Genomic DNA, 23930 nt, shown 5'->3' with positions numbered 1-23930 from the left:
CTATTCAATTACTTAATGCATGATTAAATCATTAGCATAGAAATACTCTTCAAATGTAATACATCTGCATTACATCAATATTCAAAGTTAATCTGCCCCAAATTAAAACTTATCATCTCCCTATCCACAATTTGTTCCTCCTCTTTATCTCCTATCTCAGAGTTGGAACCATCATCATCTACTCAGTTATCCATGCTAGCAACCTAGGAATAGTAAAATTTTCAGGAGGTAAAAAAAGTAATAGACATTAAAAGTCACTGTATCTACTTCTAACATACATAAAACACACATCAAACACCAATACAATACAAGTTTAAGAAACCTAAAAATTTACCTTGATATACTCTATCTTTTACCTAGAAGAGAGAAAAAAGATTAAATTTGATGTCAAACATCTGCTCAATAGAAACAGCATTCCTAAAACAACAGTCAGAATCATAACCAAGTGAGAATTTAATAACATTCTGGTTCAGAATAATAAATTTATAGGATTAAAAATAAGTAAGGGTTAACAAGCATTTTAAATTTAATTGGTAGTTATATTTCATAAATAGGCTCTGACATAAAAACACTAAGATATGTACCTTATTTCACAGTAAAGATGTGTGTGTGTATGTGTGTGTGTGTGTGTGTGTACTCAAAATCATTTACTTGAGAATTCTAAATAACCAGGATAAAGTCTAGAAACAATGACTATTCAAAAGGAATTTGAGGAAACAATAAGGCATAATCTTTGTACTAAGATATGCCACTTTCACTCACCAGAAAACATCTTAGAACTCCAATTTAAATTTGGCTATTGGCTGAATTTAGAAACTAATAGGCTACATCATCTTGTTTCTACAAACCACTAAATATATAGCAAGAAATCTGAAAGGGAAGACTGCTAGAAGAAAATGCACAAGCAACAAGAGAAATGACAATTAACATATTCTGGAAAGGACAAAAACAATCATTTCCTAAAGACAGCAATAAACTGCCTGATAATAAAACCTAAGCAGAATTTTTTTAAAAAACATCACTAAATTTCTTTGTAACTTAGCATATACTTGTCCTTTCCTTTCAAATGTTATAAATGGTGATGGAATACTCAGATGTGTCCATGGATCATCCATGGGATCTTCGTAATAGGAAATTGCATTCAGAAAACTCCAACACAGAAAGAAATGGCATTTCTTTAATGTCATAGCCTTGCTAACCTTTTACTCAAAATGACAATAGAAGAAAATGGGAAGTAGCATAAAAGTGGTCATCTAAGGAAGAGACTAAAGCTCCAAAGTCAAATGCTGAAACTGAGGAGCAACAGCTAGGAACCAGATCCCACATAACCTAGTGAAAAGAGAAACAGGTATTGTTTCTTTCTTGAAATGAAAGAAACAAGAAAGAAATATAAAGGGTTTTCATGTTTTTCCCTTCTCTTTATCCTTCTATTTCCTTTTTCCTTTTAGCTGAGAAAAAGTTCAATGAGATTGAACTGTGAAAATTCCTCACAGGAATCCAGGCAAACGATTCTTCTATTTAAGAAGGGAATGCTTTTTAAGAGATCTTACACTCAATTGTACAAGGAGAGGAAACTTATCTTAACAATGATATGTCTGATATAATTAAGAAATCAAAAAAAGAACACTCAGATTTGAAAAGATTTGTATCCAATGCTTTTGGCCTCTTTAACTGTTAGGCTTTTCATATGCAAAGTCCATTTACCTAAAATAATTTTCTTCCAATTATGTTAAATAACTATGAAACAGAATGACCTACAGTACAAACATATGTATGTATAAGCTTATATATATACGCTTATACATATATGTACACACATACACAGAGATAGACTAATTCTGCTCAGAAAAAAAAGACTTAATGAACAAAACATTTAATGGATTTTTGGACAACACATAATCTATACTTCCAAATAAAAAGGTATTTTCTGAACATATGATCAAATCATAAAATCTGGGAAAAATATATATAAAAGACTGGAAAAATTATCTTATCTCCTTTTTCTCATATTACTGTATTTCTTTGTAGCATTTCCCCCTGTTTATATGTGTTTATATTAACATACAGTTCATCAACATTTAAATCTTAGTTTCTGCTTTTTTTTTCCACTTCACATTTAATTGTGAGCATTTTCTGTACCTCAAAGCTTTGAAATAGATAAATCTGCCTACTATTCCATTAAGCGAACATACAATATCCCCTAAATGAATTATGTTGTGCTAAGTCTTCAATTTAATACACTGTTCCACTGAAAAACATTACCAAAATCTTCAAAGCATAGTTATTTCTTTAATATAGATTACTAGACATATATGCTACATAAAAGGATATTTATCTAACCTATCCCATCTTTTACCCCACTTTTAAGACTTATGATACGTATGAAACTACTGGTCAGGATGGCTGTAAGAATTACCAGTTCTACCAACTGCACCCACACTAAATTATTTTATAAGGTTAGTTTGACTTAAACCACTAATTTGTGTTTTAGCAACTGAAAAGGAAAAAAAGTGGGGGGGCAGTGACTATATAAAATAATCCTTGTGCTTATGTGCTAAGGTATAAGTAAGTTAATTTACTCACAACAAGAACAGTTCTCCAAAAGAAAATGACAAAGGATACCAATCCAAAGAAAACAGTGAAAACTACAGGCTCCCATGGTAGTCCATAAAAATCAGGCCCAGGTTGATACTCATCAGGCAGTGTAGTAAACAGCTGAAACAGAAAAATTAGAAGAAATGGGAAACCTTAAATTTATAACAAAACAGTCACAAAGAATCCTGGCAATTCTAAACCAACCTCCTCGTCAGAAATCCACCTCCTCAATATTTTCCAATAGTTTCTTCAAGAGAAAGAATACTGACAGTCTCATTTTTTTTGTTCACTTGCAGTGTTTTCAAGTATAATGAATCTAAATACTTTTTTAAAAAAATTATTTATGTATCTTTAGTTTCAGGTAGACACATTATTTTGTTTTTATATGGTGCTAAGGATCGAACCCCTAACCCTAACCATCTAACCCTAACCCTAACCTTAACCCTAACCCTGTGCCTCATGCATGCTAGGCAAGCGCTCTACCACTGAACCACAACCCCAGCCTGAATCTAAATACTTTAAATTGAGCATACTTTAAATTTTCCAGTTTGTAACAGGCCCTATATCATCACATTGTCTAACACCTGGCTAGAATCCCTCTGGATCATTCTTTTCTTTTAGATAACCTGGTTTTTATAATTTAAAAAATTTATTTAAGACAAAAACTTAAATATATGAAAGAACAAATTAATTTTATGGCAACAAATAAAAACAATGAAACAATAAAAAGATTTCAAGCCCCTTTGGGTATCATTTGATAAGCTAGAAGAATACCTTACTATTCTGAAAAGTGTTTAAATAAAGAAAAGGAATCAAATATTTATCTCCTGCCTTAACTATACAAACCAAATAACTGTGTAAAGAATAATCAATCATAGCCAGGCGCTGTGGCACACACTTGTAATCCCAGTAGCTAGGGAGGCTGAGGAGGGAGGATAGCAAGTTCAAAGTCAGCCTCAGCAAAAGGGAATTGCTAAGCAACTCAGTGAAACACTGTATATAAATAAAATACAAAATAGGGCTGGGGATATGGCTCACTAGCCAAATGCCCCTGAGTTTAATTCCCAATACACCCCCCCAAAAAAAAATAATCAAATTTTTATTTGTGTAGGCATCCCATCCTTTAAATGAAGAAAGAAAAATCCAGCAACTCAGACCATTGCTATTTTGCAACCTATAATATATTAGCAAATCTCACCAACGTCACTGTTGACTAGTAGTCAACATCAAAGGAGAGGATATGCATATGTCAATGCAATATTTCCTATTAAGTTTTCATTAGAAAAAGAATTGAACCTAAACCTGACTATGAATTTCCAAGAAATATAAAGCAACAGAGAGAAGCTGAGGTTGTTAGCTCTGCACTTGCCTAGAATGCATGGAGCCCGAGGTTCAATCCCAACACCACCAAAAAAAAAAAAAAAAAAAAAAAGGCAATAGAGAAAACAGGTTAAATTGTTGTACCAGGGGGATGTCATTTATTCACCAAAACTACAACATATCCTAGAAGTCCCACAAACACATTTTTTTCAATTATTGCAAAAAGTTACAACAAAAGGAGAAATCAATTAACTTATATGAGACTTGTTCTCCCACTTAAAGCAACCAGAAAGTTGGGAGATATATATATATATATATATATATATATATATATATATATATATATATATATATATATATATATATATATATTTTTTTTTTTGGTACCAGGGATTGAACTCAGGAGCACTTGATCACTGAGCCACATCCCCAGTCTCAGCCCCATTTTGTATTTTATTTAGAGACAGGGTCTCACTGAGTTACTTAGAACCTCACTTTTGCTAAGGCTGGCTTTGAACTCATGATTCTCTCTCAGCTTCCTGAGCCACTAGGATATTAAGGCATGTGACACCATGCACAGTCAAAATATATTTTTAAAGAGCTATTTTTCAGATAGAAAGCCACAAGGGACATGCAACTGTCACCCCTCAGAGAAGGAGAAAAAATAGGTGAGCATTCTACCTTGAGGCACCCTCTAGACCTCAGTTTGGGAAGGGGAACCCAAATGGGGCCTAACAGTCTCACTGAGGAGAAAGAGACCAGAGTTCCAGGAGATTAAGCAGCCAAAACATGTAGAGAAAACTACCAGAAAGATGGGAGCAACAAAGAAAGAGAGTTCCAGAAATCTGCATGGAGGTGGTCTTGAGTTTGGGGCTACATTCTAAGCAGTACCTGTGAGGGCCAAGAACAACTATAAGCTAACCAATCCCACAGTTGGCACTGAGCTGGGAGAAGTCTGGATTCCAGCTAACCAGAGAGAGTTGACATACAAAAACAGTATGGTCAACAAGCTCATGAAGAAGTATTTGATCCAGGCATGATGGCACATGTCTGTAATCCCAGCAGCTCAGAAGGTTGAGGTAGGAGGATCCCAAGTTTGAGGCTGGCAACTTATCAAGAGCCTAAGCAAGTTAGTGAGACCCTATCTCAAAAAAAAAGTTCACTCAATATCATTAATTATCAGGAAATAAACTCACAAAGACATACCCACTAGAATGGCCCAAGTGCTAGTGAAGATGAAGTCAAGTGGAAGTCTCCTAAATTGCTGGTGGAAGTATAAAATGATTGTGGTCATTTATTAGCATGGCTTGACAGTATCACATAAGATAAAAACATACATTAGACATAGGAGGCAATTGCACTCCTAGATATGAGTCCACTTATTGGGGCATACATATGAAATAGTACTGTAGGAAAAATGAATCTATAGTTTAAAAAAAAAGTTATCAGTGGTTGCCTGGAACAGGTGGTGAAGGAACTCACTGGGAAGGATCCCAAGGAAACCCCTTTTCTAGTGAAAAAACTGTTCTATATCTTGATTATGGTAGTTTTTACATAGGTATCTACATTTGTTAAAACTCAGAGTGTGATTGCTTTGGCAGCACATATACTAAAATTGGGACAATACAGAAAAAATTAGCATGGTCCCTGAGCAAGGATGACAACCACATTTGTGAAGCATTCCATAGTTTTGTGGAAACAACTCTTCAACAGATGAATGGATAAAGAAACTGTGGTACATATACAAAATGAAATGTTACTTATAGCATTAAAAGAGAAAAAAATTATGGCATCTGCGGGTGAATGGGAATATCAGGCTAAGGGAAGTAAGCCAATCCCAAAAACCAAAAACTGTATGTTCTCTCTGAAAGTGGATGCTGACCCATAATGGGGGTGAGGTGGGTGGCAAGGGGCATGGAAAGAATGGAGGAACTTTGATTGGGCAAAGGGGAGGTAGGACAGGCGAGAGGGCATAGGGATAGGAAAGATGGTGGAATGTGATGAACTTCATTACCCGAGGTACACGTAGGACTACTACACGTGTTGTGTACAACTAGGAAAAGTTTTGTTCCATTTATGTACAATGAATCGAAATGCATTCTGCTATCATGTATAACCAATTAGAACAAATTAAAAAAAACTCACTGATATTGGCTATCAAGGAATTACTGTTAAGTTGGGTGATGGCCCGTGGGTTAATTATACTATTCTCTATGCTTTTCTTTAAAGCTTTTCTAATTACATTTATTTTTTAATTAGTACATAGAAATAAACATTATAATTATTGAAGTAGGTAACATGACATTTTGATGCATGTATACACTATGTAAAGTTTAAATCAGGTTAAATATATCTACCTCCTCAAACATCATTTATGGTAAAACTTTCACAATCTTTTCTTCTAGTATTCTGAAATGTACAGTATGTTATGGTTACCTATATTCCCCTACTATTCTCTCTGCTCTTATTTGAAAGTTTCCATGATAAAAATACTAAAAATAATTTTTAAATTAAGATATAACTTCAAATATTTAAAGGATTTCTATGTAGAAAAGAATTCAATTTTATAGAGGAAATCATGTAGAGGAAAATTTGGAGTCAATACAAGGATGAACTAGACAACAGAAGAACATATAGCCTTGTAAGAGAGTGACTCATGCTAGGAAATACTGGTGTAGAGGCCTCATAACTACTCGTCAGGGCCACAGTAAAGAAAATTACACCAATGAGTGAGAAACTAGACTAACAGCCTTCCAAGGTTTCTTCTAACACTAAGATTCTACTAAGATTCCATTGATCAATGAATCTGATTGGTGCACATCTCCCAAACACATCAGAGCCTATTACTCTCCAGTCCTATCAGATATCATACTACTTGTTTAAGATTTTACATTGACTTGTTCATAATTTTTGCATATATTTGTTAAGTCCTTTTCTTAAGACTTTCAAAAATCACAATCATGCCTTACACCTGTTAGACTCTTTTAGTCCTCGCACAATGTCCTGTACATACTGGGACATCAAAATGCCTTTTTGAAGGCTCCTTTCAAATCAGTCTCATAACATTGTGCCTCTTCTTTGCCACTCACATCAATGTCTTACCTATCACTGCAAAATCACTGAGCATACCTGCACCACATTCGTGTACCCCGACCTAGACCTAGAGGAGGGCTCTGTGCATACCTAAAAATATGAATAAAGAAATCCTTCCCATATCGTGAGGCTGTAAACTTTCCAAGTGATGTTGATTCATTCTGATAATCAAATTATGACTGTGGAAGACTGGGCTTTAATCACTGGAAATATCATTATTCTAACTGCCTGGCTTGTACTCCTTACCCAGGTGGCTGCCACCACCATGAACAAACATGGAGCCAACTGAAAAATGATTCATTTCTCCCCATCACATCTTTTCCACCCTGGTGGCCTTTCCTCCCCAGGTATTCATTGTCTTTATACCACCTCTGACTGCCTACATGAGAATTAGGGGGTGCGTGGGGGTAAAACCCTACAAAATGACAGACACCTCACCAGACACTTTACCTTGTCAAATCATTTAATTCTTATGATTGGAGTAAGCATTATCTACATTTTTCAGATGGGGAATCTGATATTCAAAAGTTTAGTTATTTGCCCAAACTTCTAAATGATAACCTTGGGATTTGAAACCAGATCTACCTGGCTACAAATTCTATACATTTTACAAGGAAAACAACAACATCACTTTTCTTACACAAGTCTTGAAATAACACAACCTACAGGGAACAACTTCAGTTGAGAAGGATTACTGTCACAATGGCCCTAGGACCATCTTCACCTCCAAGCTCTAAAAGCTTTCTCATTCCTATAATTAAACTCTAAAAGTCCAACATCAACAAATACCATGAGGGGGAGGTAAGTCCTAAAATGCTTAGATAAGCTTCTAGGCAGATTAAATGTCTTGTTTGGATCATGATTTTCTTTAGAAAGGTCAGCCTTAAGTGACTCTTTCTAAGAAACAGATCTAACCTAATTCCTTTCATTCTTAAAACTTTCTAAGGATCCCCACTATTAATGGTCTAATGCTACTTTGGCTCATGACTTCCTTTAAGATTTGCTGGCCTCTCCAACAGACCATTCCCCTCCAACTTCACACTTTATACAACACCAACTATTCACCTTCTCCTGGCCTCTCCAAATATCCTTTTCTTCATGTTTCCATTTCTCTGAACACATTTCTTCTGACTGCCAGCTTCCCCCACCATCCTCCACCCCAGCCTGTCTAATCAACAACAAACCACATGTCACACTCCTGTTTGCCCTTTGCCTGTGCTTCAAACACATCTCAACTACTTTCTGACCTTATTGATCACCCTTCCAACCATAATAAATGCATTTATGGACAATAATGTTCTACCATCAAATAAATACCTCTCTTTCTGCCATTATCTTACTGTGTTTCAAGAACGAAAGGTTCTGAGGGGAAGAACCAAGTTTTTACAGGTGTACAAATGTCCAGCCTTGGTAGACAGCAAATCTTCCTCATATGCTAAACTAAGTAGCCATTAAGTCACACCCCTATGGCTTTTGTTTTAGGAGCTATCTACTCAAAGGGTCAGGAATCATTTTCATAAAGACATTTTAAGTTCTTCACTTCATGACCAGAAGCCACTTAAAAACTAATAAATAATCAACATTCTAATTGAAGAAACTATGTCAAACTTACCATCTTAGTGAAATAAAGCAAGTATGAATATAACAAGGAAAGCATGTTGTCCAAAAGGGTGGCATCTGCTGGCTCTTCCACCTTTATCTCCTTTAGTTTTTCTTCTGTATCAGCATCATCAACAGGAGTACCTTCTGTTATAAGTAGCTCTAAAATTGAAAGGGGAAATGGCTATTTTATTTTATGCTATAGAATAAGAATTGTCTCTCTTCAGTTTCAATATTCATCGAGTGTTTCACTAAATATATGAGTCACAGTGCCTGGAATGTGTGGCTCTCCTAAAGACAATTAACACAGAGAAAAAAACTTCAAAATCCTAATTAGAGCTGTCAGACCCTTCAATTATAAAATGAACAATCTCCAGTCTACTCTCCACTACTTCCATGGCCATAAAACTGCTACCAGAACAATATTTACTAAAGGAAAATTTTTAAAACCAGAGATATATAGACAGGGTCACATTCAACAAACATGGATTTAGTGCTGGTGAAACTTTGTGTTAAAAATTTTAGGAAAGCTGAAAGAGAGGGAGTCTTGGTTTGCAGATTTACAGGTGGAATGAGCCAAGGCTTAACACAGCATCTGGCACCTGGCAGAGATACTCAACAACTATTTATTGAGTGGACAGATGACAGCTATTTAAAAAGAACACAGTAATACCAAGAGAGACTAAAGACAATTGGGTACAGACCTGCATTGAGGCTCTGTGAATGAGGTAGAATTCCAGTTAGACCTGAGAGCTTGTAGGGGTGGAATTTCAGTATGAGTTACATGAGCCTGGAGTATGTTTGATTAAACAGCTAGGAGTCCAACATGCAGTTATTAAGAAGTTGGACCAGTTGGGCTGGGGATGTGGCTCAAGCGGTAATGCGCTCGTCTGGCCGTGCGGCCAGGGTTCGATCCTCAGCACCACATACAAAAAAAAAAAAAAAAAAAAAAAGATGTTGTGTCCGCCGATTCCATTCGCCACTATTTTTTTAAGCTTTTGCCTACTTTTTAAAATTTTTTTTTAGTTTTTGATGGACCTTTATTTTATTTATTTGTATGCAGTGCTGAGAATCAAACCCAGTGCCTCACATGTTAGACAAGCACTCTACTACTGAGCTACAACCCCAGGCCCTCCATTCACTATTGGTCTATGAATTTGACTGCTGGTGAAGTCTGCCCATTGGCTCAGCATCTCAGCACCTGAGACACATTAAATGACATTTGGGAAGATTTTACCTATAAAGGTGATTGACATCATTTTGTGGTGGAACCTAAAAGGCCAGGGAAATAATTCATGCTTAATTTTGTAAGCCAAGTTTTCCCTAATCTTGAAATTTTTGGAGCATGAAAATAACAAATCTTAATGATGCGTTATTCATTTTCAGAACCTTATGGAGTTAAACACAGTTCATAAGTCAGTAGTGTTCATATATGGATGCAATGTCTTCTGGAAAATGGGAGAACTGATATGTTATTCCTTCTCAAATTAACTGAATCCCCCCCTGCTATGAGTTCTACTACACTCTGTGTGCAGATATGGGGGGTCAGGATCAGTGCTGCTAAGCCCTGCACTGGTGCAGGATAATGCTATAGCTATGCTTACAGACCAGAACCTTTAAAAACACAAAATACAGTAATTATGGCTTCATAGCACCATACTGGATGGATAAAATAAAACAATTAGTCATCATCTAATTTACTGATAAAATGAGAGTGAGCAACACAAAAATAGAATGCTGTTGATGCCATTATTGGGGATTTTTTTGAAAAATTGTTTCTCACCTCCTACTGGATACTGTGTACTATGATGAAGTATTCATAAGTGTCAGTCTAAAATGGATTGCAGTTCTGTACTGTTTCCTGTAAGTATATAGTATAAAGATCTGGACCATTGACTGCATTTGAAAAAGTTTAATTACCATGTCCAGGAAGCAAGTCAAAACAGGACTTGAGGTATATTACATTCCATTTAGAAGAAAAGGGAAAAAACACAGAATTTATGAGACTATGAACAGTGATTCTCAAGCTAACTTGTACAAGGCCAGACTTTCCTGGAAGGCCTGCTAAACACAGATTATGGGTCCCACCCCCAGAGTTTCTGGTGCTGTTAGTCTGGTGGAAAATTACAGTTTTATAGCATAAGGCCTTTGAAAAATAATATTTTAATTGTAAATGGTTTACACAAGCTAGTCATAGCTAAACATTTGCTTTTAGGTGAGTTACAGTCTCTGGCCTATTTTTGATTTCTAGTCATCTTTATTCTTGATTTTCTCTCACTTAAGAGATTTTTTTTTTTTGAACTCACATGTACCTATATCACTCTCTGCTCTATTTTGTACCTTTGGCAACAAATATCCTTGAAAGCCTTCATTATGATAATTCCTCTACTTTGTAGAGAAAAATTGGCAAGCTTTACCTGGGTCTACTTGCTCAGTATTTGGGATCTGAGACACTTCTAAGACACCCATGTCCTCAGTCACAGGCTGACTCAAGAGGCTGGGCTCTTCAGGATGGTTCATATTTAAATGATGACTCAGGAGGCGAGGCTCTTCATGAAGATTTCTATTAAGATTATTTGTGTTCTCTTTAGGAAAATCATCTTCATGGGGTGGCTGCATCTCTACAGGGGAGAAGAATGCATTGAGCCAGCTGGATGACAGTATCTACCCCCACTTAAGCCCAATGATCAGCACTCCCCCTCAGCACACAGCTCCAGAAACCTCAACACTGCCCTCCATGTCCTGGCATGCGCCCATGAGAACAACTGGGCAAGGATATGGGAGGGTTAATTGTTTTCATCCCATTTAAAGGATGACTAAACTATACAGTCAAATTTATAAAGAAGCCTTTAATCCAAAGTATTTTATAAACAAATACATTTATGATAGAGGCTTCAATAACTTACCTTCCCTTGGCAAACCAACATACACCCACATGAATAAATGTACAGAAGAGAATTCTGGTCCAGAACAAAAATGTGAAATGTCTATTCTGCTCAGAAATAACAGGAACTCTTTCATCTACAAGTGTGCTGGTCTCACCGAGCCAGTATAGAGAAGGGAATTCCGTAAGTCTAGCTTGCTAATGTGCCTTTCAAATATGTTCAAAGTAACCTAGGAGCCAAATGGTGAACCTATCTCCTTCCTGAGCTCAGGACATAGACCAATAGGATCCAGAGCAAAGATTATCTCTTTACAGCTTCATATTCTACCCTGAACATTCACTTGTACTTTGCATTCTTATCCAAAATATATCTGCTTTGATTAAATGTACAACTGTTTTCTTCCCCAAATTATCAGGTAAAAATAGCATTCTTGGGAAGTAAATTTTTCCAATGGCTTTATGTCCTTCTGAAATTCTTATCATATACTCTCAGTTGAAATATTTCATTTTGAAAAACAATAGATAGAGATGATCAAATATGAAACCAGGAAACAGAAAGCTTTCATCAGGATATTGGCTCATTGTCAGTTTGACGAATATTTAATTGAAAGGCTTCTATGTGTCAAGCACTACATTATAAGGCTTGTCATCCTGGTTCCATCCTTGATTAATATGCATGCAAGGACCTTAGAACCCAGTGGAGTAAAACCAGAATAAGTGACCTCTCCCCCAAGAGACTGGAAATAGCATGGTATCCACAAAAAATAAATGCTGGGGAGGGGAATTCAGGCAAGCTATCCATTAAAAGTTATTCTAGGGCTAGGGTTGAGTGACAGAGCACTTGCCTAGTGCAGGTGAGGCACTGGGTTCGATCCTCAGCACCACATAAAAAGAGATTAAATTCTAAAAAAAAAAAAGTTATGCTAGTCACTCCACACCCACATGATCTAGTACAGATATTTTATGATTAAGAAATTATGTTTAATAAAGCCCTTTTATAATTTTAACATAAAATCTGTACTGTTAACAGGTCTACTTTTGTGCATTAGTTTCTCATTTATATCTTTCTCTTTAGCTTTTTATAAAATTTCTCTTTGAACATGCTAACCAATCCCAACTGTCCTAAAGGAAAAAAAGAATAAGCAATGTCCTTTCATGCTCTAGCCCCAAAGAATGAATAAAGGAACATATGGGGCTCCTGAGTCAGCCTTCTTTCTCCTTTAGGCACATGGAAACTGAACAGAACTTTACAATAATACACAAAAACACCTGGATGGAACAACTCCTTTTCTCCAGCTCAAGCCGCAGGCAGTTATTTACCTTCAGCTTTAGCCCAGATTTCCTCTAGAGGAGGCGCTGTTATCAATGAAGCAGTCTCCTCCACTGTGGAGTGCTTGTACCTCACAAAATAGATCAAGTATTGGATATCATCCAGCATGGCAGCCTCTTCAAATATGTTACTTTCCTTTATTCCTATGTCTCTAATATCATTCACACGATTATCAAGCATTTGCTCTGCTACGCTCAAAATGTGTGACTCAGAGGCACGGAAGACCTTATCTAGAACTTTTTCCACATTATAGGGCAGGCTCTCCTGCTGTGCTGACTTCAGCTTTAATGACATTTCCTGCAACATGGCTTCCAGTTCTTGGCCATCAAAGTACTTCAGGAAGCGTTGCAAGGACTTTTGTTCTGTAAAGAAGCTGCGGATTATGGGCAAGTCTTCCTCCTGATCGCTAAGCTCTGGCTTTAGGGCTATATGTGGACTCTGTGGAAGTATATCATCTTCAAGGTCTGCAGAAGCAGGACCCTGGCTTTCTGTGTCTGTGATATGCCCTATGTCCTCAAGGTCCTCTTTTGAGATTTCTTTTCCAGTAGCCTTTTCTGTAGACCCTGAAGTGTTCAGATGTTCCTTAGGGTTGTCTTTTTCAAGATCGTCAGAATCTTTATCCTTAAATACTTCACTTATCCCTGAAGTCTGAGTGTTTTCCTCATCACTTCCGTCAAAGAGTCCCTGGGCTTCCTCATCTGCCAGAGGACTTTCCTCCTTTCCCATTTCCATATCACCTCGTTCCTTGTCCATCATGTCTACCCTTTTGGCTGTGGTTTCACTTTTCTTAAAAATCTCCCAAATTATACTCGTTTCTTATTTGTTTTCTTTGGTTTCTAGATCAGGATTGATAGTCTCTAAAATTGCTTTCTCAAGAACGTGCTGGTTAACATTCTGAATCCCAGAATGTTTTTCTTTTGACTGTTTTGCACTTACAACATTTTCATCCTCCAGTAGCTCTTCAGGGGGATAATAATCCTCCTCTACTGCTGCTGGCCTTTTGGTATGGAGACTCGGTACTTCTACCTCGTCAGTTTGCTCTGTTTTTTTAATTTCCTGTGTCCCCTGTGTTGCCTTATGCTGAATCAATTCTTCAGCCGAGGACTGCTCTTTACCCTCGTCCTTGGAAAGCCCTATCTTCTCATTTACATGACTAACTGTAACAATCACATCTCTTTCTTGTTGCCAAGAAAGATTTTTTCCGGGACTGGGGACCTCTTCTTCCGGTTCTCTTAACAAACCAATTCCATCTGGAGAGGAGAATCCAGATTGATTTTCAGTTTTCAGAACTAGTCCCTCTTTAATTTCCTGAGGTTTTTGCTCCACTGAGTCTATGTGCAGGGTTGGTGTACTTACTGAACCTGGCTCCTCCATTCCATCTTTGGATGCATCATTTTGATTATCTCCCAGGAATGTTGCAATACCCAAGGATTCTGGTGGTTTACTCTGTTCTTGGGTCATCAGACTCCCTACAGCTTTATGTAGAGATTTATTCTCTAAGCTATCTTCCAAAATCTTCTCTCCAGGTGAAGAGAGTTCTTCATTCACTTCTTTTGAGATATGGATAACTGCTTCTTTTAGGTCATTCTCGTTGTTTTCAAAGGCTGATTTTAATGTGTCCTTGCCCTTTTCAACAGCTGGCAATGAGCTGAGCTTATTGCTTTGGGGAGAAGTATATGCAATCATCCCTTCTATCTTCTCATCCTCTAATTCTGAAACATCTTGCATCAGGTGCTTCTTAGGCTCCTGAACATCTGTCTCTTTTCCTTTAATATGAAGTTCGATGTCCACTTTTGGCTCTTCATCATTATCTGTCTTAGAGGTTTCCACAGAAAGACCATATTTTGCACTTTCAGGATAAATATAATCTGTTGCTGCTTGTGGTTTCTTCTGTTTTCTGTCTGGAACTAAAGCTTCCTCATCTTCTTTTTCTTCTTCTGAATAAGAATTCCGCAAATCCATCATATCTGTTTTCTCATCACCACCTGTGCCAATATATAAAGTATCCTCCAAGGTTGTCAGTATATTTTTATCATCCTTGATGCCTGGGGGCAGAGTTACCTCAACCTTATCTTCTTCATTTGAATTTTGCTCTTCACCTATTGAATATTTCTCCACTCCAAACTCCACTGAGAATTTCATGCCTTCTTCACTTATAAAGGTTAGTAATGGGAGCTCCCCAAAGCTTTCCTCATTCTCCTCTTCTTCCTTATCAAATGCATAATAATCAGCATCCAATTCCTCATCATCAAAATCTTCGTCTAATGAAGTCACCAGTCTGGTCGTCTCATCATCAGACACAAGTGCATCAGCAGTATAGCCAAATTTGGTTTTCAAGTCTAATGTCATTTCTTTTTTCAAAAGTGTATAAGCATTAGTCTTCTGTTCATTTGAGACCTGAGAACTGTTGCTGGTTTTGTTGTTTTCACTTTCTTGCACTTTCAATTCATCTTGTAGTATTTCTTCAAAGGGTTCAAATGAAGTTTGTTCACCTTGAGCATTATCTGTTTGACTATCTGCATGAGGATGGTTCTTCTGAGCCAGAAATTGTTCCTCAAGATCCATAGTGTTTTCTGAGAATGCACTTTCAATTTGCTCTGAGTTTGCTACTACTGGTTTAGGTTCAGGTTCAACATCCTGCGAGACTTCAGGAAATTGTTCCATTTTTTCTATAGCTTTCTCAGAATCTTCATCTGCAGAATCATACAATTCCAAAAATCCTAGAAGTTCTTCTACACTATAATTATCAAAATCATGTCTTCCACCATCAAAACAGACAAAATCTGTCTCCTGTAAGGAAAAGGAAAACATTAGTGTGTCAATAACAAAGTGTCACAAAAGCAAACTCATCCATGCTCCCAAATTCAGGATTGGTTCTAAAGAATCTTTGGGGTCAACCAGATTACCCTCCTCCAACCCCCATTGGCTAACTCCTTCTATGGCTGAGTAAATCTGTCTTTTTCTAGACTACAGTGTTAGAAAGTCCATTCTTTCTTTCTTTCTTTTTTTAACATGGGTCATATTCTTTAAAAAGCATAATGAGTAAAAATGGTGACAATTTGGTCTCCAACAGCCTGACTCTTGGGTCTCTCTCAATTTGCTCTGAGCATAAGTAGGGAAAGGCAAGGTATCACTTGTAGGATCCTCCAGCTCTAAAATCTACACCTATGTTTCAGGAATTTAATTCTTAATCATTTGCTCAGGAGAAGCTGGAAGATGCTGCAGCATTGAGAAAGATGAATCAGTTTTAAAGTATCTTACTGAGATACAAGTACATTTGATGGAATAAAGAATGATATTAAGGAGGCTCCTCACATTATTATTACCACAAGAACAAACTGAAAACAAGATTCAACAAGTTATACACCTTCCTCTTCATCAGGGTTTCACAGTCACTAAGACCTCTCTCAGGACTATCTATATATTTATTTAGTCTTCTTTCTTACCACTAGTAAGCAAATTGACATATAAATGGAGCCATAGTATGAATGGAATTTTTTTTAAAAATTTCCATCTCCTAATTAAATCTTCATAATATTCTGTGGGGGTTCTGGGGGAGGGGGAGGCAGTTCAATGTAGTAGGGATGAGTGATTTCCTCTCCCCATCACATGCATTTCTAAGCCATGAGGGATGCATGTAATGGGAAACATAATGAAAAGACAGAGTTCAAAACAAATAAGTTCTCTGTAATCAGTGAACTGTCACAGCTTAAATTCCAAGAACTAACTCTCTTTACAAACAATGAAGTCCAACAAGCAACAGAAGTGATTTTATGGCCCCTGAGATTATGAAGAAATTTTAGGAACAGCAACAACAAACAGGATGACTTTATCCATTCACCCCATCTAATCTAAGAACTATCCTAGCCTAGCAGCTTGCATATTCTACAGCCACTACAAAGAGCTGCCCAAAGATGTTTCAATATTGGTGGGCATCAATTACTACACAATTTAAAACTCTAGAAAATAATCAGCTGAAGTGAGAATTCTAGAACACGAAATCCTTTCAGTCACAAAATCAATTTAAGTCAGAGCACAATACAGGAATGCTGTATAAAGGAAGCAGTTGGGGCCTTAAAAGATCTGAGACTGAACATCACCTGAAACGCTCAGGTCCCCTTTTCCAAATCTATAACATGACTACGATCCCATATATGACTAAGAATAAGAAAACCTTTGTAAGTACGTATTTCTAGCCTAGTATAAAAGTTAGAGTTTATTAATTTAACCTAAATACACTTAAAATGTCTAATAACTATCCAATGAGTAGTTTTCAAGTTGGAATACCTCCTTTTGCCTGTAAAATGAAATTATTTACCTCTTAAATTTAATAGCCAAGTACAAATATATTACATTATTTATTTTTCACATATAAAAGAGAAGAGAAAAGCCCTATAGTTGAGTAAACAGCCTTCTATAAGAATATCTGTTTCAATATATTAGAAAACTCTCAGATTATAATATAATCACCCTTGAATGCCTTTCAAACTTTTTTTTATAGGTAGTCTGATTTCAAATGAAAATCTGATACACAAATGTTATAAACACATTATAAAACTTTCAGAAGCAGTTAACTGAATATAATGGGTGGATTTATAAGCCAGTTTACAATTGAGAACAAAAAAGAAATCCATAACTTACAACTGTTGAAATTTGTAGCTCTTCTTTAGTATATTCACGAACTACCTTGATGAAATCTTTCGGAAAATATCGAAAAATATGGCCAACCTATAGTGCAAAGGAGACAAATATAAAATAAATTCTGTACAAGGAATATAAATAAGAGATTCTCAGAAGTGGCAGGAAATATACACATAATAGATAGGTATATGGTATAACCAAGAAAGAAAGTTGCTATAACAATTACACTGAGATTATTATTCCAAATAAAAATTAAGTACAGAACTGTTAAAACAACATTTCCAACCACTGAAGTTTTCTTTTTTACATTTAGCTTAATTCTCAACACAGAGCATATAAAGTTAAGACTTCTGAAGTAACTAAAAGATCTGCATAGGAGATTATTGTATATTATATGGTTAAAACTATATAAATCAAAGCTGGTTATAAATGCAATTCCAAATAACCTCTAGCAAGAATTTACCTGTACATTTTGTAGCATTGCTCATAAACCAATATTTATGTCTTTCTTAACCAATACACAACAGTCATGAAAATTAATAAGTAAAAACAATACAAAATCTCTAAAATGTATTACCACTATAGCAAATGTATTGATAGTATATGCTTTCCTAGCTTTTTCCAAATCTACTTTTACAATTACTTGGGGAGAAAATAATATTCAATATAATGCATACTAAACCACATATCAAGCTTCAGTTTCACCCAAAATAAATCCTCTGCAGAAAAGAACCCCATTTATTTTCAGCACCAACAGCTAAATTATATGAAGTTACATAAAGTGTACAAAAGATATATAAAGTTCCCCTTGAGAAAGACACTCTTATTACTAACTACTGACTAAAAGGAACAGAAGATTCTTGCCAATAATTAAAGGAAACTGATAGGCAAATCAAACGCCCAAAAAAGAAAATTAAAAAAGGCATCTTATCACTAACTCTAAAATATCCCCATTCATGAATATTCTTGTTATATCTAGAAACCATCTGAGAGCCAGTATTAGTGGTAGAATACTGCCATGAAGATTAGATAAGACGGAGCAATCAAAAGCTTCATCACTGGCAGATAAAGTCTGAGACTCTAGAAAATCAACAACATTGCAGAATGAAAACTAAAAACTCAAAAGGAGAATCATTTTGAAAACTAAAGAGTTTTTAATTTCCTAAGTATAACATTCATGACATGAGAGGCGAGTCTGAGGGGAAATACACTTTTCCCTTCTGATGAAAATTCTATTAAGGTTAAATTTGGAAAAGGAAAAAAAAACAGAGATGTATGGAGAAAGGAAACACATTTATCTCTTCTTAATCTGTGTCAATTGAGAACATAGATTATATAAAGCTCCATAATTACACACTGGGTGGTATCCCATTTCTTGTGATATGAAAAAAAAATGATGCAGAATCATGGAGGCTCATGACTGGAAATAATTTTTATACCTAATTTTGCTTCCATACATCATCCCTGCCGAGGTGCTGCTGATTTGATTTGTGGGTGGGGAGCAAAGAACTGCCACAAGAGAACAAATTCTGCATAAGCTACTATCAGAACAAATGTACTTAAGTGCCACTGCCCTGAAAGGAAATATTCAAAAGGAAGATGGATTAGACAGGGGTCCTTTCCTAACGGAGTTTTTCACTTTATAGGGAGCTAAGATAAAACACAACCTGACTGAAGGCAAAGAAGACAAATGAATGCCACAGGAGCAATGCAAAGAAAGTGCCACCCAAACACTCATCAGTCAGCAAAGATCCTTTCTGGTCAGGTGCTGAAAGCAGGGCTCCTCAGGAAGACAGGAGGAGTGCTGCCACCCAGAATGGCAAGAGTCCTAGGGATGAACATAGTTAACAGGCTACAATGTGACAGGAGAAAATGTAAATCAAGCCCATTTATCCAAAAGTTCAAAGAAGGGGAGAAAGACGACTACTGTATGAAAAATGCCACTTAGGTACATGGAAAAACAGTTCCAAGTTTAAAGATTACGAATCCTATTTGGTATACTTGAAAGAAAAAATAGATGGTTCTTTATATGGAGTACTGCAACTGGGACTCTGTCTAAATATAAAGTTTGTACCTAAAGCCACCAAGTTTCAAGATCATTCCCTAAGAATCAGAAATGGCAACAAAATGAAACTAGTTTTCCCATAGGGATTACTCTTATTTTCTGCTGTGTGGTATTTTATTTAGGGTGAGAACTTTCAGGGATGCAACCCGGAATGTCTCTAAACTGGAACATTCCTACAGTCATCAAAGACCCTTGCTACTATTTTAAGTAAACAATCCACATATCACATTTAAATGAAAAGGACAATACTCATAAGTCTCTCAATGAGGTCACTCCTAGTGAATCTCCCCATTTAAAATATCAAAGCATGATATAAACAATGTCATGTCTTTCATCAGAAGATCCATACAACTGGCTAGAAGTAGTACCCCTGGGGGAACCTTCAGGCATAGATTATAGGAAAAGCAGGAAATGGATGACCCAGAAGTTGTAAAAAAGAAAAAAAAAGCACATAATGAACATAATATTCTGCTTTTTTAGAGTAAAAACAGCACAAATGATTAGGTAAAATACACAAAAAAATCAACTTTAAATATGCATGCCTGAGTTACTATCTCAGACTTAATTTACAGGATTAACTCTAATGTCCTTGAATCCTTCCTTTTTGAAGCAACAAAGCTAAGAATGGTCAGGTTTTCACCATGACAACCTTTATGATGTGTAGAGCCTTCTGGAACTTGATGTGAGGGGTAGCAACCACAACCAGTTCAGTTCTGTTTCAGAAAGTCTACTGACTTTCTATGCTGTGCCAGGCCTAAGGCATGTTAGGAGCACAGGGCCTGGCAGAGAGGTTAGGTTAACTCTACAAAGACACCAAGAAATCAGTCATTTAAATCTACACTGCTGAAAAACCCATCAAAAGTAAGAATATAACACCTGTCAAACTTTTACTTACACTTCTGGCCCAAAGTTCTGGTGATACCTCTGCCAGTTTATAGTAGACATATACAGGGTCACCTTTTTTAAAATTCACAAAACGACAATCTGGGCCTCTGAAGTCTTCAAGAGCTTCACCTCGGTACATTAACACTGTATATGAACATTGAAAAAAGAAAAACAAACATTAGAATTTGATTTTTCACAATCCACATTGACCCATCAGGAAATATGAATCCCACTATGAACAAAAATCAAGTTTTTCCAGTACTCTCTGGAATCATTTTTAATTCACCTGCTCAAAGTATCTAAAATTCTTCGAGATTTTATTGCTATAAAATACAATATTCCCTGCAATTAGACAAGGGAAAAGGAAGCTTCTCTATTTTTCTCTGTGCTGAGAAATAAAAAGCAATGTGGCTACCACCAATCATGGCTGGTTTCAGTGAAACTCTTGGTTCTTGCAGGCCTCAATTTTTTTCTGATTCATAATCATAAAAAGCTTCATTTTGCAAATATGTAAATCCAAGTGTAGACACGGACAGGCTTAAGTATGGCTTCATGCAGAGGTAATAGGGAGGGAAGAGGGAAGAATATCCAGGAACCCCCAAGGGGTTAATTAACTTGAACTAACCGCTAAAAGACATTACCTTTAAGTGGCTGCAAGTGCTACCATGCAGCCATAAACACTGTCAATTTCATTTGCAGCAGAGTTGCTGTCTCTGTGTTCAGGATCTGGGTAAATTACCAGGAAATGTATTTTCTCTGAGCAAATATTGTTGACTATATCCAACATTAAGATTGTTTCAAAACATCCTCATTCGTATTTTTTTTTTTAATAAACAAAATCAAAAGTGGGTATCCTATCTGACAAGGAACAAGTTTAACCATGAGAAAAGGTCAGGCAATACCTTCATGCTTAAAATGCAGGACTAGAATCACAATTGATCTAGAAACTGGTAGAAGCAACATTTTTCTTTTGGTTTACCAAATACACAGTTTCTGATTTAAGATGAAATGGACAATAGATGTATGTAAAAAGCACAAAGAAGAAATGGAAATAACACTTTTTCTAAAGGCCAATTAGCAGTAAAATACACAAGAATGTGTGTTTTATAAAAATATATGTCTGAGGAACAAACACAGATTTGGAGAGGGTAACTTGTTATTTTGAAGCTAAAATAGGACTATTTTCAAAACTGTCAGCATCCTAATTCATATATAATTAAGAGGCCAACTTGAAGGTGAGAGACACTTTAAGGTGGGGAATTCTCATCACAAGTGGAAATGGCAATGTTTCTCTTGTTCCCCCTTAGGTCATAGAGGATTTACAAATCAGTAATATATTAGGTGACAACATAATGCATACTATGGAGCACCTATTTAGTTATTTTTTTTTTTTGGAGCACTTATTTGGAAGGCACACAAGGACTCCTGACATACACACCTCACTACTTCCTACAACACAACACAGACCCACCTGTTGTGTTTGGTCACATCTGTTTGGACACAGGCCATTTCTCAAGTTATGTTACCCCACTGAACCTTACCAACACCATGTCTTAGTACCAAGGAAGCATCAGTGATGAGATTGTCCAGGTAGCCCACGTAGGATAGCGCTTGATAGCCAAGAATAGCAAACATTCTACCATGCTGGAAGCCTGATTTTGTTCACCCAAAACTGAAAGGAAATATCATGGCAGCTGCTTTGCTTTTCTGAGTGTTTATTTACTCCAGCCTTAGGGTTACCTCTAGGAACTGCTTAACATATATTGGAAACATCTTTTTTCTTTATTGGAGTGGAACAAACAATTCAAATTATAAAATTTGTTTTTGGTAACACCAATTTAGGCATAAAGAGCTCAATGGTAAACTTCTTGGCCTTTTCAGCATGAATATTTTAAAATATGTACTGCTTACAATTTATGGACAACATGGTCATCAAATTACAAGGTTACTAGAAACCAAGAGGGAGGCCAAAAGAAGTATTCTGGGCCAGTAAATATATAGAGGAAAGAGGTTCCAACAACAGTAGCAACTGAGTCTAAAACTGAATTGGCTTATAAAAATCTTGGAGTATTTATTATTGTTATTGCAACAAACCTCTTCATCTGAATCTGAATGGCTACATCCTCCCCACCGCCCACCTCCAATCCAGGATTGGGAAGCAATTCTGTCCGCTTCCTGCGCACAGAAGAGGCTGCAGTTCCCAGGTTGCCGGTGCAGATCCTTGGTCTCTTTCAAAAGCAAAAGATTACTGGCCCAGCTGCTACCCTACCTCAAATATGAAGGGAGGCTTCTATGCACAGAAATGACAGGTTGAAGCAGAGTCGGGGCCAAGACCTCGGAACATATTGCGTGCCTGGACTCGGTGCTCTTCCCAAGCCTAAACTCTAGTCCCTGTTAAAAGGCAAAACCAGCCCAATCCCCAGTGCAGCAAAAAAACGAAGGGGCCAGTGAGCCTTTCCCAAGGAGCCCCACCATCAACCTGCCACTGGGATTAGGGCCACCTAGCACTGGAGAGCATTTGCCCTGATACCGCACCGGCCCAGGTCCTTGTGGCGGGGGCAGAAAAGCGCTCTGCTACAGTGTGGGGAGCCCCGGGCGTGTGGCGTGCAACCCCATCACCCACTGAGATCCTAGGCAAATCCTGGAAGGGAATAAACTGAGAGCTGTCCCTGGGGAATCGTGTTTCCCAACCCCCGCCTCAGTCAGTAGAGAAAAATAAAACGCTGGCAACAAGTGGGAGTCCAAGCCCCCGCAACCCGAGCGGGCTGGCGGGGGCGCCGGCAGAGCCGGAGGGGGCACACGCAGGGTCCCGAGGCTCTTGTCACTCCTGCACCCCACTCGTCGTCCTGCAACCCCCTAGCCCAGCCTGCGGGGCTGGGGACCGGGGGATCAGAGCCCCATACAGCCCCAAAGAGCCACCACGGAGACCCCGGGCCGCCCGCCCGCCTGCGCACTCACTGCTGCATTCGTCGTCTGCACAGAGTTTGTGCTTCCAGAAGCGCTGGCCAGTGCTCGGGTCCGGTTGGCCCAGTACTCGCCAGGTCGGACAGAGCACGAACAGCCAGAAGAGCAGCCCGGGCGCCGCAGCCATGTTGTGGTCACCTCGGGGAGCCGGTGACGCGGTGGAGTAGGCTGCGGCGGGCATCGGGGCTCAGGGGGCAGGTGGGTAGCGAGGCACGGAGGGGCAGCACCCGGGAAGGCTTCAGCCTTTTCCAGTTGACACGTCAGCAGGGATATATGGGGGTCGATGCACTGGCTCTACTGGGGAATGCAGGGAGCCGGAGCTCCCCGTCCTTCTCTAGTGGAGACCTGCTCCTCAACTGAAGACCTTCTCCTCTAGTCGCTGCCATGGCAACTAGGACTCTCTTTCTCGTCCAATCACCTGCCTTTGCTTCGGTGCCCTCACAAGCGACTCTCCGCGTGATTCCATTCGTCACCCACCATCCCCCGCCACTCCACCAACCGGTCTTTTCTGGCTTTCCTCAACCTCTCATTTGTGGTCCATCCTGAACTAGCCT

General features: G+C 37.7%; 1 non-coding gene and 1 pseudogene across 1 annotated transcript; one reads left to right on the top strand and one right to left on the bottom strand.

Annotated features, from left to right (window-relative positions):
• The window catches only part of LOC143640991 (transport and Golgi organization protein 1 homolog), a 40101-nt pseudogene extending 16598 nt beyond the window's left edge, over positions 1-23503 (bottom strand).
• LOC143641031 (U6 spliceosomal RNA) lies at positions 5501-5607 on the top strand. Its single transcript, XR_013155215.1, has one exon. It is a non-coding gene; the product is annotated as a U6 spliceosomal RNA (small nuclear RNA).
• Positions 23504-23930: the final 427 nt, after the last annotated feature.

The sequence above is a fragment of the Callospermophilus lateralis genome, unplaced genomic scaffold (genome assembly GCF_048772815.1).
Source record: "Callospermophilus lateralis isolate mCalLat2 unplaced genomic scaffold, mCalLat2.hap1 Scaffold_82, whole genome shotgun sequence".
Taxonomy (NCBI): Eukaryota; Metazoa; Chordata; class Mammalia; order Rodentia; family Sciuridae; genus Callospermophilus; species Callospermophilus lateralis.
This window is presented reverse-complemented; position numbering and strand designations above follow the sequence as displayed.